At 37.2% G+C, this 13,049-nt stretch overlaps 1 long non-coding RNA gene across 1 annotated transcript in view; it reads right to left on the bottom strand.

Moving 5' to 3' along the window:
• The window catches only part of LOC137503002 (uncharacterized), a 37,344-nt gene extending 25,042 nt beyond the window's left edge, over positions 1 to 12,302 (bottom strand). Inside the window, exons 1-2 of the long non-coding RNA XR_011018978.1 lie at positions 12,170 to 12,302; positions 6,575 to 6,670 (exon numbers count right to left, since the gene is read on the bottom strand). This is a non-coding gene — a long non-coding RNA (uncharacterized lncRNA). The remainder of the gene's footprint in view (positions 1 to 6,574; positions 6,671 to 12,169) is intronic.
• Between the last annotated feature and the right edge of the window lie 747 nt (positions 12,303 to 13,049).

Here is a 13,049-nt window from a genome sequence, read left to right as displayed (position 1 = left end):
AAAATGTATGTTTATATTGGTGAGAAGTTTGTCAATCGGCATTCGTCTGGAATTGAAATGGATCCTTTTCTTTTAACTTTTGGTGAAAGTCAATATTATAGTCGTGTTCACCAGCAAGTAGAATTTGCAGAATAAAATATATGAAAACATATGTTCCTATAGTAGAAAATTAGGTCAGGAATGATCATTTGGTGTTTCTTCTTGAGTTAAATTGAGTACACGCATGAAGGAAACGGGCCACCATTTTATCTCAATAGAAAAAGATCTGGCAATAATAAGGAATACTAACAAGGGAAAATTACTAAATGAATTAGAAAATATTTATATTTATCTGGACAAAACGTTTAATAAAGATCATAACCTTAATGATGACACGGAGATTAAGAGTTCTTTACACACATTAATACCTAGGTTAATGAAAACAGTTATCCCAAATCAAAAGAAAATTCGGCATATATTAAAAGTTGCCAATTCAACAACTCCATCTACCCCCTTGAATACTAAACCTACAATTCCCCCTCCGAATAATCCCCCTCCCGTATCGATACCAATATGTATTACTCCGCCCAATTCTTCCCTCTCCCAACCCGTCCCCCTCCCTGCGCCACACCCATACAACACGCGCAGCTGGAACGCCAGTCAGACTAACGCTAATAACAGAACAAGATAGACACTCTACGGCATTCGAGTAAGTATACATTTTTACGTAACCCGTAACACTATACAACCACATCTATATATACATACACATTAAATGCGTTTTTATATTTCTTTGCAGTGTATCAACATTCTAACCACAGAGATTTACACAACAAATGGAAGACTACTCTCAAAGTGATACATATTTCAACCAGTACATCGGATAAAATTTTCAACGTATATTCCATTTCAACGTACTCTTACCTGAATGGATTTTAACCAATTTAACTCAAGAAGAAACACCAAATGATCATTCCTGACCTAATTTTCTACCATAGGAACATATGTTTTTCATATATATTTATTCTGCAAATTCTACTTGCTGGTGAACACGACTATAATATTGACTTTCACCAAAAGTTAAAAGAAAAGGATCCATTTCAATGCCAGACGAATGCCGATTGACAAACTTCTCACCAATATAAACATGTATTGTTTAGACAATATTGTAAAATTGTACTACAATTGTTTTAACTTGTGTTTGTAATATTCACATCAAACTTTTTAATCATGATATCGAAAATAACTTTTAATATCACAACATCTCATTCCAATTTTATATGACTAATAGTTGTAAACAGTCTTATTTGTAATTATTTGTTTTAAGGTTATCCACTGTGCTGATGATGCCCATTAAGAAGGGTGAAACATGTTCACGATCTGTCTATTTTTTATAATTATAAGTATTGGCTAGGTTGACATTAAACGAATATTCTGGAAATTGTATGTATTCACTGCAGAAGATCTCGAGAAGCTACTGAATGGTATGGACGAAGTCTTGGGTAAAGGGTACAAGATGAAAATAAATAAGTCCAAAACAAAACTAATGGAGTGCAGTCGAACGAAGGCAGGTGATGCAGGAAATATTAGATTAGGAAATGAAGTTTTAAAGGAAGTAGATGAATAACAAACGATGGCAGAAGTAAGGACGACATAAAATACAGACTAGCACAAGCAAGGAAGAGCTTTCTTAAGAAAAGAAATTTGCTCACTTCAAACATTGATATAGAAATTAGAAAGATGTTTTGGAAGACTTTCGCGTGGAGTGTGGCATTGTATGGAAGTGAAACATGGACAATAACTAGCTCAGAAAGAAAGAGAATAGAAGCTTTTGAAATGTGGTGTTACAGAAGAATGCTGAAGGTGAGATGGATAGATCGAATCACAAATGAAGAGATACTGAATCGAATTGGTGAGAGGAGATCGATTTAGGTAAATTTGACAAGAAGAAGAGATAGAATGATAGGACACATCTTAAGACACCCGGGACTTGTGCAGTTGGTTTTTGAAGGAAGTGCAGGTGGTAAGAACAGTAGGGGTAGACCAAGGTTTGAATATGACAAGCAGATTAGAGCAGATATAGGATGCAATAGTTACATAGAAATGAAAAGGTTAGCACATGATAGGGTGGCATGGAGCGCTGAATCAAACCAGTCTATGGACTGATGACTCACACACATATCATTTGAAATTCCTGGAACGGTCCGAGCGTTTATAGGGAAAGGAAATGGTGCTCTTACTTTGCCACAATATATACAAGACCAACCTGACCGGAAATTGAACAAACATGATGAAAATCTATTTCTAAAACATTTTCTTCTTGGACATTTTTTGGGAGGATGATTAATAAGTGAGATATCATGAACAGTCGCTTTTGCAGGCTAAGTTCAGTGGACAAAACCCAAAAGGTGTTATATATGGAGCAGATTCCTCATATATATATAAATAAAACTGTAATGACCGTGTGTCTGTACATTTACTATTTTGGCGATATTTCTGTACAGTTATTTATTCAAGGTGTAACAATAACCATCTACATATTTTTTAGCTTTGGTGTCTGTCTATAACTTAAAACTACTAGATATATTTCTACCAAATTTCATATTTAGTATCCACCTGTCCTTGAGTAGGTTTTAGGGCCAATACTGTTTCTAAATCCCTGATATGACTGGGGATTTCTATGAAACTGAAACCATAATTTTGCACCCTCACAAAATACACACAGCCTAACTGGAAATCTACCTGCCTTAATGGAAATCAATTTCTAAACCTTTTTTCTCACGTGCATTATTTCGATATGAGGATTAATAAGGCAGATATCATTAAAGGACTGTTTTTCGGTACAAATCACACCACACTTAACTCAAGAGCAGGTGTGTGTAAAACGTTACTTCTTTTAAGTTGAAAACTTCTGCACATATTTCAAATATACTTTATATTTACCATCCACGTATTCAAAGTTAGGTTTTGACATCCGTACTATTTCAAATTACCGGAAAAGACCGGGGGTTTATAGGGAACATAGACAGTGATTTTACTCCCACAATGTTTACAAGACCAGCCTGACTGGAAATTGACAAACCTGGATGGAAATCCATTTATAAAATTTTTCTCATGTGCATTCTTTCAACAGGAGGATTACTAAATATCATGAACTGTTGGTTTTGCAGGCTAAGTCCAGTGGACAAAGCCCAAAAGGTGTTGTACTATCATGATCCCAAGTATTTCGGGTAGAAAAGGAAACAAGTAATGTCTGGGCAAAGATTTTGGCCAACCCTGAGGATGAAGGAGAAATATCCAAGGTAACATAACACGTGTTCGTCTTCCAGGAGGTGGGGCTTGTGACATTGCACACCCAGAGGTCACTCCCAACTCCATGATTTTTGGTAACTGATTAAGATGCTTCTATGGATAAACATTCTGGCTACATTAGCTTTTCCTGAACAAGGAAAACTATTAATTAACTGTAATTTAATTGCGATGAACTGTTCATGATGTAATCCCACCCCAACACATGGCATTTAATTGTTTGATCAGCTCTGAATGATTTTCCAAATGCCCTTGCATCTCTGATAATCATAATTATTTAATACCAAGGTTTTACTTACTTTGGTTTTTGAGGAAAGCAATGATTATTATTATGATTATTATTATTATTATTAGTAGTAGTAGTAGTAGTATTTGACAGGGCCCATATTGACAAAAATAAGGTCATTCTTTCTTACAGTGGTTGAGCATGAAGCCATTTGATAATGAAGTCATAGTCAAGAACGCTTAAATTTCAGCCAGACTTCCCACACAAGAATTACAAAGAAACTGGAGAATTTGACCCTCAATGAGTTGACATACACATCATGTCTGTTGCTTTGAAGGAGCCATGTGGTTCCTCTCCTCATCCCCTCTGCCTTCATCGTCGAGCATGTGTTTCGTTCATACCAGATACCCTCATACTTCGTTTCCTCCACCTCCCCTCACTCTTCAGATGTGTGCATGTGTTAACGCATCTAGTAGATAAGATCAATGAGAGAGAGAGTGTAAGAAGGTACTGGGTGGTTATCAAGGCTGTACTGATTTCTTACCTGAAATGAATATTTCTGGCCATGAGATACTAAAGAATTTGAGTTTACGTACAGCACATTCATTTACATAGAAAAAAAATCATAACGACAGTGTGTACATTGACTATTTTGGCAAAATTTTCATACAGTTTCCATTTCAGGTGTAATAATGGGTATCTGCAAAATTTTAGCTACAGTTTCCTGAAAGTCCTAAATATTACCCCCTCGGCCACAATCAAGACTGTGGCACAATATTCTAGACGAGCTAGAAAATTGAAATTAGGTGAAATTATACATTTCAGCCTGTAACTGATGGAAAACTTCAAAGATCTTGAAACTTTTGACTTTTTATTACCAAAGAATATCGAAATATGGAGGCAATTTTAACAACGGTGTACACAATCGTTTTGAGCCATTTCACTGCTAAACGGTAAGTCGTATCACCAAACGGTTGGCACAATCTCTGTTCAATTTGGAGTGATCTACAACTTCGGTCCTATGATGTTTCATCGTATCTCTATTCCTTATATGTTACATTTTTCTGTATTTCTCGAATACACCTATATTTTTCTCCTTGTGCACGTAGTTTGTAGTTCGAATGACTTAAACGAAAGATAGAATCACATAATTCAACACGAACATTGGCCCACCCAGTATCCACAAGTGAGCCAATTTCTATATTTGTAGCCGTCACATTAGTACCCAAAGGTGAGAAAACCTTATCCAATTTCACCTCATTCAATGTTTCTAACTCAATTTTACAACTAAATAGATGAGACAGGAGAAAATTTCTTAAGACTACCATTTTGACCACTAAATGAGGCATCTTATTGTACAATCCCTTTGTCGATATGATGTATTGTATAGCAGCAGTTAATCTGTAAATGAAAGTTTGCAATATTGTTAACATGCAATCGATGTGTATATTCATTAACATCTGTTTCTAGGGATGTAGAAAGGGTGACTGTCATAATTAATTAATAGTAGTATCTGCTACTGTAATCATTACTCTGCATATAGACTTTAAATGGCAGTAGGAATGGAATACTTTCCAACCCCTGTGTAACTGGCATTAGTAAGTAGGAACTACCATTCTAATGAATAATTCCCTTTTTTATTTGACTGGCAGAAGTCCAGGGAGCATTCAATTTTGGTAAAAACTCCCTTAATTGATTGTGTTTGGAAATAGGCAAGTGTGCCTGCCATTATAAAAAAAAATACCCATCTAAAATGTGACTGGCATTAGGCATAGTGGGCTTGCTATTACAAAGGAAACTCACAAACTCAGTGTGACTTTCATTAAGAAAAGGGTGCTATCATTATAATGATAACAGTGCAACTCAATTCTGACAAGCAGTAGGGAAGGTGGCTGCTATTATAATAAAAACTCCTCAACTGTAATGTGTCTGAAAGTAGGAATGGGCACCTGCCATTGTGATGAGAACTCATCAAATCTATTGTGACCACACAGTAGGTAGAGGTGCCAGCCTTCAAAGTGGATAATCATTAATCACTCTCCTCAGAAAATGTTTATGTCCAAAGCATGTCCTCCATTCTCGATAATACCGCCCTTTCTCCTTCCCGACACAATCTATTCTTAAGTATATCATATTACACAATAACTTTTGCACACTAACTGTTAATTCAATTATAAAACATTCTTTGTAACCTGTTTCGCATCTGGCAGATGATTTTCAGTGTAGTTATTCTTGAAACATCCTTCCCCCTGTGATGAAATTTTTGTCTCTTAACCATAAACAATTCCAGTGTATATGTGCTTGATGTGGCCCTCAATTCTGTAAATACATTACTTAAGGATTTGCACTGGAAAACAGCAGATAAACTCCTCCATTAGCACAATGAATTTGACAATACTTAAGACCGAATAAATACCGTTGCCAACTTGCAAACAATGAAACAAGGGGCATTTACATTGGAAACAAAATATGGGAACCTCACCCTGCTGCTTCTGGATAAGCTGACAGACATGCAATTTCTAAAACTCTTATTCACTGCACGTACAGTAATTTACTTCAATATCCGTATACAATGTAGAATACCTTAGATAGGCATGGGTACATTTGCTGAAGATGATGATGCTTGTTGTTTTAAGGGGCCTAAAATGAATGTAATGAATGTAATCAATAATATAACAAGTTTATTTTTTATCACTTGCCAAAAACTAGTAAAATATCCAGTAACAGTAACAAAAGAATGAATCTTATAGCAACTCTGTGCTCAAAAACACTTACAAAGTCAAATGAATTAGTAGGAATGACACCAGAATGCAAATGATATAACATAAAGGTCTTTGCACCAATCGTAACTGCTACACAATAATTGATGCAAGATCATGGAACAACTTGAAAGAAAAGTGAAAATTAGGTCTGTAAACAGGCAATCTCAGAAAAAAGTATATTTTCCATAGGACTATCAATTGTATGCATTGAAATGAAGGGTCAACCACTGATGTCTGTTCAGCCATTTTCTAACTATTTTCATTACGTGATGATGGCTTATAAAATTATGTACATTACCTCAAGAGAGTTTTCCTGTGTTGACTCTGGCTCTGTTAACTCTGACTTGGCTTCTTTTTTCAGAGCTATCACTTCTGATACACGTTCAATATCTTACTGTGGAAAATAAGATATATTAGGTATGCACAAAACACACATCTACAAATATAGTCGAAAACAAATTACCTGCCAGTATTACAGTTACTTTCAAAATGTCCCTAAAGTTTACGGAAGATTTCTACCAGCAGAGGATTCGGAAAACCACAGGCTCTACTAAGAAAGGTGTTACTATCCTTGCTCACTCCTTACATCAGTGAAAGGATGAGACTGAGAACCAAATATAAAATGAGAAACATTTTCCAGCCATATCAGAAGATATCCTACCAGGAATGGATTTGAGGCCATCTTGCCCAGAATTTGGAAGGAAGCTGTCATAGACATAAACACTGAATCTTATGAACTGTTTCAAGAAAAGTTTGTCTTTAATGTGCCTTAAGTTCCCAAGGTATCAGAGCCCACTAAGAAGGGGCAGATTTTCTCAGAAATATGTCCAAACATATCAATCAAATCTTAGAGGTTGTTTGACCAATTCGAAGTGTTGAAACTGTTCTAAATCTTTTTTATTCTCAGCATAGAGTTTGTTTACAGACATTAAAATACCTTGAAATATTTTGATCACATTATCTACTCTGGTTTTGCCGAGCTCACAGGGACTGCATACTGCATTGAGACAGTCCTGTTTCAAGTAGCATATTTCAATGCTTCCAGATGTAAATATTAAAAACTATCATGAAAGAAGCAGGCTCATCACAGTCAGTTACCAGGGAAAGATGTGATGTAGTCCAAACTCAAACCAACTACTGTACAAATGAGAATGTCTTACCACTAAAAGTTATGTAGAGTTCTGTGAAGAACTGTGGGGATAAGAACACCATCAGTGGAGAGTCAGCAATGTTGGAGTGTACATCCACAGTTTCAAAAGCTTTTTCATGATTTACTACAAGACCATCAAATTTCTCACTTGGATTCATTAAATCTTGTTGGCACTGAAGACGTGGGGAAGGGTCTGTGATCAAAAGCTTACATTCTAATATAAGTTCATTTACTAATAAAAGTGAATTAAAGAATAAAAGTCTAGAATATACTGACGTGACCCATTCAGTACAAAAGAAAGAGAATAGTAGCCATACAAAGGAAAGGATGAAAAAAAATGCGCAAAACAGAGAAGGAAATAATGATAAATAGGAAAGAAAGGTTTGTCTTTAATGTGCCGTAAGTTCCCAAGGTATCAGAGCCCACTAAGAAGGGGCAGATTTTCTCAGATATAATGAATTCTAGAGTCCATAGACATGGTTCTCTATGTAACAGACACTGACATGTATTTGAGGAATAAAATGAGCTTACCACAAATCTGCCTTTCTAAATGAATTCAACATCTGAGCAAAATACTAATTTTGAGAGAAATTACAGTTGAATTTTGAGCTATTTGATCTCTCATATGCCACAGGCAAATCTGCTCTTTCCTTAACACACATATCTCCCAGCAGATTGTGGATGTGAGGGTAACCCTGAGTAATCACACCTGTGTTGACATTCTGTTTAGCAGACTGGTGTATCCAGTCTCAAAAACACTGACGAAAGTTTGAGAATTATCTTCTTCTACACTAATTAAGATAGGAGTCATAATTTTTAACATGTGGTGCTAATGGGTGTGAGGTAGTGTTTGAGGATATTACAGTTTTAAAAAAGTACTATGGCCAACCATTCTCTTTTATGATCAGAGTAACCAAAGCAATTTGGATACTGACAGTAACATGTACAGACTAATCCTACCCCAACATTAACACAATCGCTAACAGTTTCTGATATTGGCACACCTTTCTTTAACATCATTTTCATATCTGTACAAGTTTGATGCAGTGACATTACAAGAAACATCAAACGTAGAGTTCTTGATCAGGAATGCGCTCATATGTCAGGTTCATGTTTGACACAGAACATAAAAAGAAATATCGAAGGTAGAGATCTTGAACAACAGTACGCTCACATCTCGGATATGTTCAGAAACCGTTCTCTTCTGTAGCACCTGTAACTTAGAACTCAACAAGCACACATTAATTCTGAGAATAGTGTGCATTTATTGCAGAATTTTAGCTTTAAGCAACTCTTGGGTAATGTCTCATTTATAAATTAGCATTTCATACTATTTGCAATAGATTATTACTGTCAAGTCACAGTTATTCATTGAACATCCCTCTACCAACTTTCAAGTTTTTTTAAAGATTCTCAGATGCCATACTGAAGTGCAGGAATTCACGTTCATGCTGGTATCTCTACAAATATATGCTGGGATAATTCATAATTCTAATTTGCCGATGTGAAATCAGCATGTCACCAGTTTACCCTCTGAGCTATCATAAGAAGTCACTGAACTGAAAGATACACTCAGAGGATTGCAACGGACTGTGTATACAGCAGCAACAAAGAGCAAGGACAGATGATGAAAATATCTTCCTTCTACCCTAAATATTCCACTGCATCTCCACCTTCATCAGGGTGTTTGTCTTAGACGAGTTATACTCACAATAAACTGCCCAGACAATTTTATTACATGCTCACTCAACATTACTAACATTGTAAAAAAGTTTAAATGATGCAAATCTTACCTGGAATTGCTTTTTGAGGAAAAATATATTGACCATGAGAGCTAGAGACCTACTGTCCATAACCTAAATCAATTTAACACACACCATTTTCTACCACCTCAGTAATTACTAGCACTGCATTTGGCGGAACAAGGCCAGAATTCGCCGGCACAGCTATGACGACATACTTACGGGACTTCCTGGGTAGGAGGGGTTTCGGGTGGGGAGAAATCAAAACATACTGAAGAAATTTAGCATTTACTTTCTATGTCTTCACCTTCTTTCAACTCCCGCCTGTATTTCACCGGCGTCCATTTAACCTAATTTATACGTACTTACTCCACTTACATATTCGCATACTATACTCATTTTACTTACCTGTCATAAATTCCTGGCGATAGGTCGTCTTGAACCAGCGATCTCCAACTCCGTAGTCCATCAGCTTATCCACTCAGCTAACATGTTACTTGATAATTTGAGGTGTAAACGATGTATATAGAGATACATATAGTACATTACCAGTAATAGAGATGGCATTGCAAAGTAATTAATAATTACCCCCAAAAGATGACTCTGTCGTCTCTCTCTCAACTGTTGCCATCTTAACTTCTACGAGGAACAAGAATACATCAAACTCAAATCACGAGTTTCAATACCGGCACTGTGATTATTGTTTGAAGAGGGAGTACAACTAAATAACAGACGAAAACAAACCAGTCGTGTGTCGTGTCTCCAGCTATGTTATAGTCGTGATTACTGTCTTAAGAGGAAGTAGGCTTACAACTAGAGGAAAGCAATCGAGTTGTGTGTCCAGCTCTGTCATAGTCGTGATTATTGTTTTAAGAGGAAGTATTACTAGACAGAAACAATCGAGTCGTGTGTCCAGCTCTGTAATAGTCGTGATTATTGTTTTAAGACGAAGTACAACTAGCCAAAACAACTCCTGTTTGGTGCTGTATCCATACTAGCAATTATAATTTTAAGAGGGAGTACATCTACGTAAACACAAGAAGTCCATCTTCTGTCAACTTATGGTGAGTACCCATATATTCATATCCTGTCTCAGTGATTGCAGTATACTCGTATGTATAGTGTTGCCTTCCCATTCGTGACGTGATCACCAAAAGTGTACTTCCAACAACAGTCGCTGAATTAGCAATGTTGTCGCACCTAACCGAACCTAACCTAACCTCTCACTACCAGTGGTTTTCTTTGGATCACAACCTAACCTGTCACTATCAGTGGTTTTCCGTGGATCACTCTGTTCAATTAGCAATGCTGTCGCACCTAACCAAACCTAACCTAACGTGTCACTACCAGTGGTTTTCGGTGGATCACAACCTAACCTGTCACTATCAGTGGTTTTCGGTGGATCACTCCGTTCAATTAGCAATGCTGTCGCACCTAACCAAACCTAACCTAACGTGTCACTACCAGTGGTTTTCTGTGGATAACAACCTAACCTGTCACTATCAGTGGTTTTCGGTGGATCACTCCGTTCAATTAGCAATGCTGTCGCACCTAACCAAACGTGTCACTATCAGTGGTTTTCGGTGGATCACCCCGTTCAATTAGCAATGCTGTCGCGCCTAACCAAACCTAACCTAACGTGTCACTACCAGTGGTTTTCGGTGGATCACAACCTAACCTGTCACTATCAGTGGTTTTTGGTGGATCACAACGTAACCTTCACCATCAGTGGTTTTCGGTGGATCACTCCATTCAATTAGCAATGCTGTCGCACCTAACCAAACCTAACCTAACATGTCACTACCAGTGGTTTTTGGTGGATCACAACGTAACCTGTCACTACCAGTGGTTTTCGGTGGATCACTACCTAACCTGAAACTATCAGTGGTATTCGGTGAAACACAATTGCTTTCGTAAGGGATGCTAGAGACCTGTTGGTCTCTTCGCGGTTCTAACCTGGGGGCTTCCCTTTGTTTGTCCCCAGACCGATGGTTTTGCCACTAGCCGGACCTAACCAAACGAGACCAATGCTTTTCGTACTTGCCGGACGTGCTTAATACTCCTAAAGTTTTCGCGACATCAAGTCAGCCCCATCATATCGTACCGTTAATACCTATTTCACGAACCAACTAGTCAAGTTGTAACCCAATCTAGTGCCTGTAAATTGTGTTACGCAGTCTCAAACAGCTAAATATAACAGACCATTAATTCATACATTTAGCGGCCGCTACAAGTCCCTTCGAATTATCTGCCATGTTTACAAACATCAGCTCGCCAAACACGTCATATATGACGTCATATAGACGCACAAGCAGCGACCGCGGAGCCCGTGCTCGCCCGTGCCGGCGGATCCTGGACTTATACCCATTTGGCTAACATATGATAGGAAATTATGTCAATCACACAAGGATTCCATTACCAAACCATGCAGAATAAATTCATAACCACGCAGCCTCCAGAAGTCCATTTCAATAACCAACAGAGGTAATCAATTAAAAACAGCCAGTCAGTCAATCGGTACTTAATACATGAAATACCCTGAAGCCTCGAACTTGAGACACTGCCTTCACAACTTTGTCACAAGCTGGACCTAACCAAAGCTCCATCACTATCAAGCCCACAACATAATTTCAGCTTTTTGCCACTACAAAACATAGAATGCACTGCCAATTGTCCACTAAGCGGCCCTTATCTGGGGGTTTATGCCATCAGAACCTCTTTCCTATTCCCATGAACAATGCTTTGTCACTAGCTGGACCCATAGATGTACATCAATAGTGTCGTGTATAGTTCCTAGCAGTTGGCAGCTTTGTTTAGCACAGTGTGGCATATTCACAGACAAAGAAACAAAAGACAAACCACGCCTAGAAGCCCATGCAGCAAATGGTGACTGCTGGTGTTAATATTGGGTAAGCGCACAGTAAATTTTGCCCCTGCCAAACTTATTCAGCTACTAAGGATTAAATTCTGATCTCTATAAAGTTAACTGGATCAGACTTACAAGTGATGCATTTGTTGTTTCCTCAAGCCAGGCTGGTTCCTCCTTGATGTTCACTTCCATGTCCATTTCACACTGCAACCAAAGTAGTTAGAAGGTACTGGGGTTGTTGGTTACTCCCGAAGTCTTTACACTGAAACACACGCCAGAAATATATATTACCTTATTGCTGTCATTGCTACTTAGGTTATTTGTCAATAGACTAAACAACAAGCTTGTAATTTAACATGACTGTCAATATTATGATAAGACAGAAAAGACAACAGAAATGGAAACCAAGGAGGCATAGTAAGATGACAAAGTAATATGGAGAGAAGGTGAAATAGAAGTACAAAAACTATTTACTGTATTGAATCAGGAAATAGAGGAATATGGAATCAAAATAAGTGTGCAAAAAAAGTCTACAATAGCAATGGTGAGCAAGAGTACCGAAATGAGCACACACAAGTAATAACACAGAATGATAACAGTAACAGAAATAAAACACCAGGCCAAAAAAAAAAAAGGAAGGAAACTTAGCCTAAAACCCAGAGAGAGATCTGGAAGGAGTGGATCAGGATACATACCTATACGGTACAAGTCTAATACCCATTAAAATAAAAACACCTCTTAAAACTCAACAACTAAATTTAATTTAGGAAAAAATTAAGCTTTAAAACTGAATTAGCAAAGAGCAAAACTAGGGTTTAAAATTAAATTAACAGAAAGCAAAATTTAAGGTCATCTTCAATTAAAATACAAAAAAGGTATAAACAATAACAAGTTTTAAATGAGAACAAGATTAACAACTAGGAGACTAACCCTACTTGAAACGCGATCGGCCGATGCAAAAGGAAAATAGTTGAAAGGAAATGGAAATTGCTGAAATGGAAATCACATAACT

Source organism: Anabrus simplex, chromosome 14 (genome assembly GCF_040414725.1).
Source record: "Anabrus simplex isolate iqAnaSimp1 chromosome 14, ASM4041472v1, whole genome shotgun sequence".
NCBI lineage: Eukaryota > Metazoa > Arthropoda > Insecta > Orthoptera > Tettigoniidae > Anabrus > Anabrus simplex.
The sequence above is the reverse complement of the archived record's forward strand: the minus strand, read 5'-3'. Positions and strand labels throughout refer to the sequence as shown.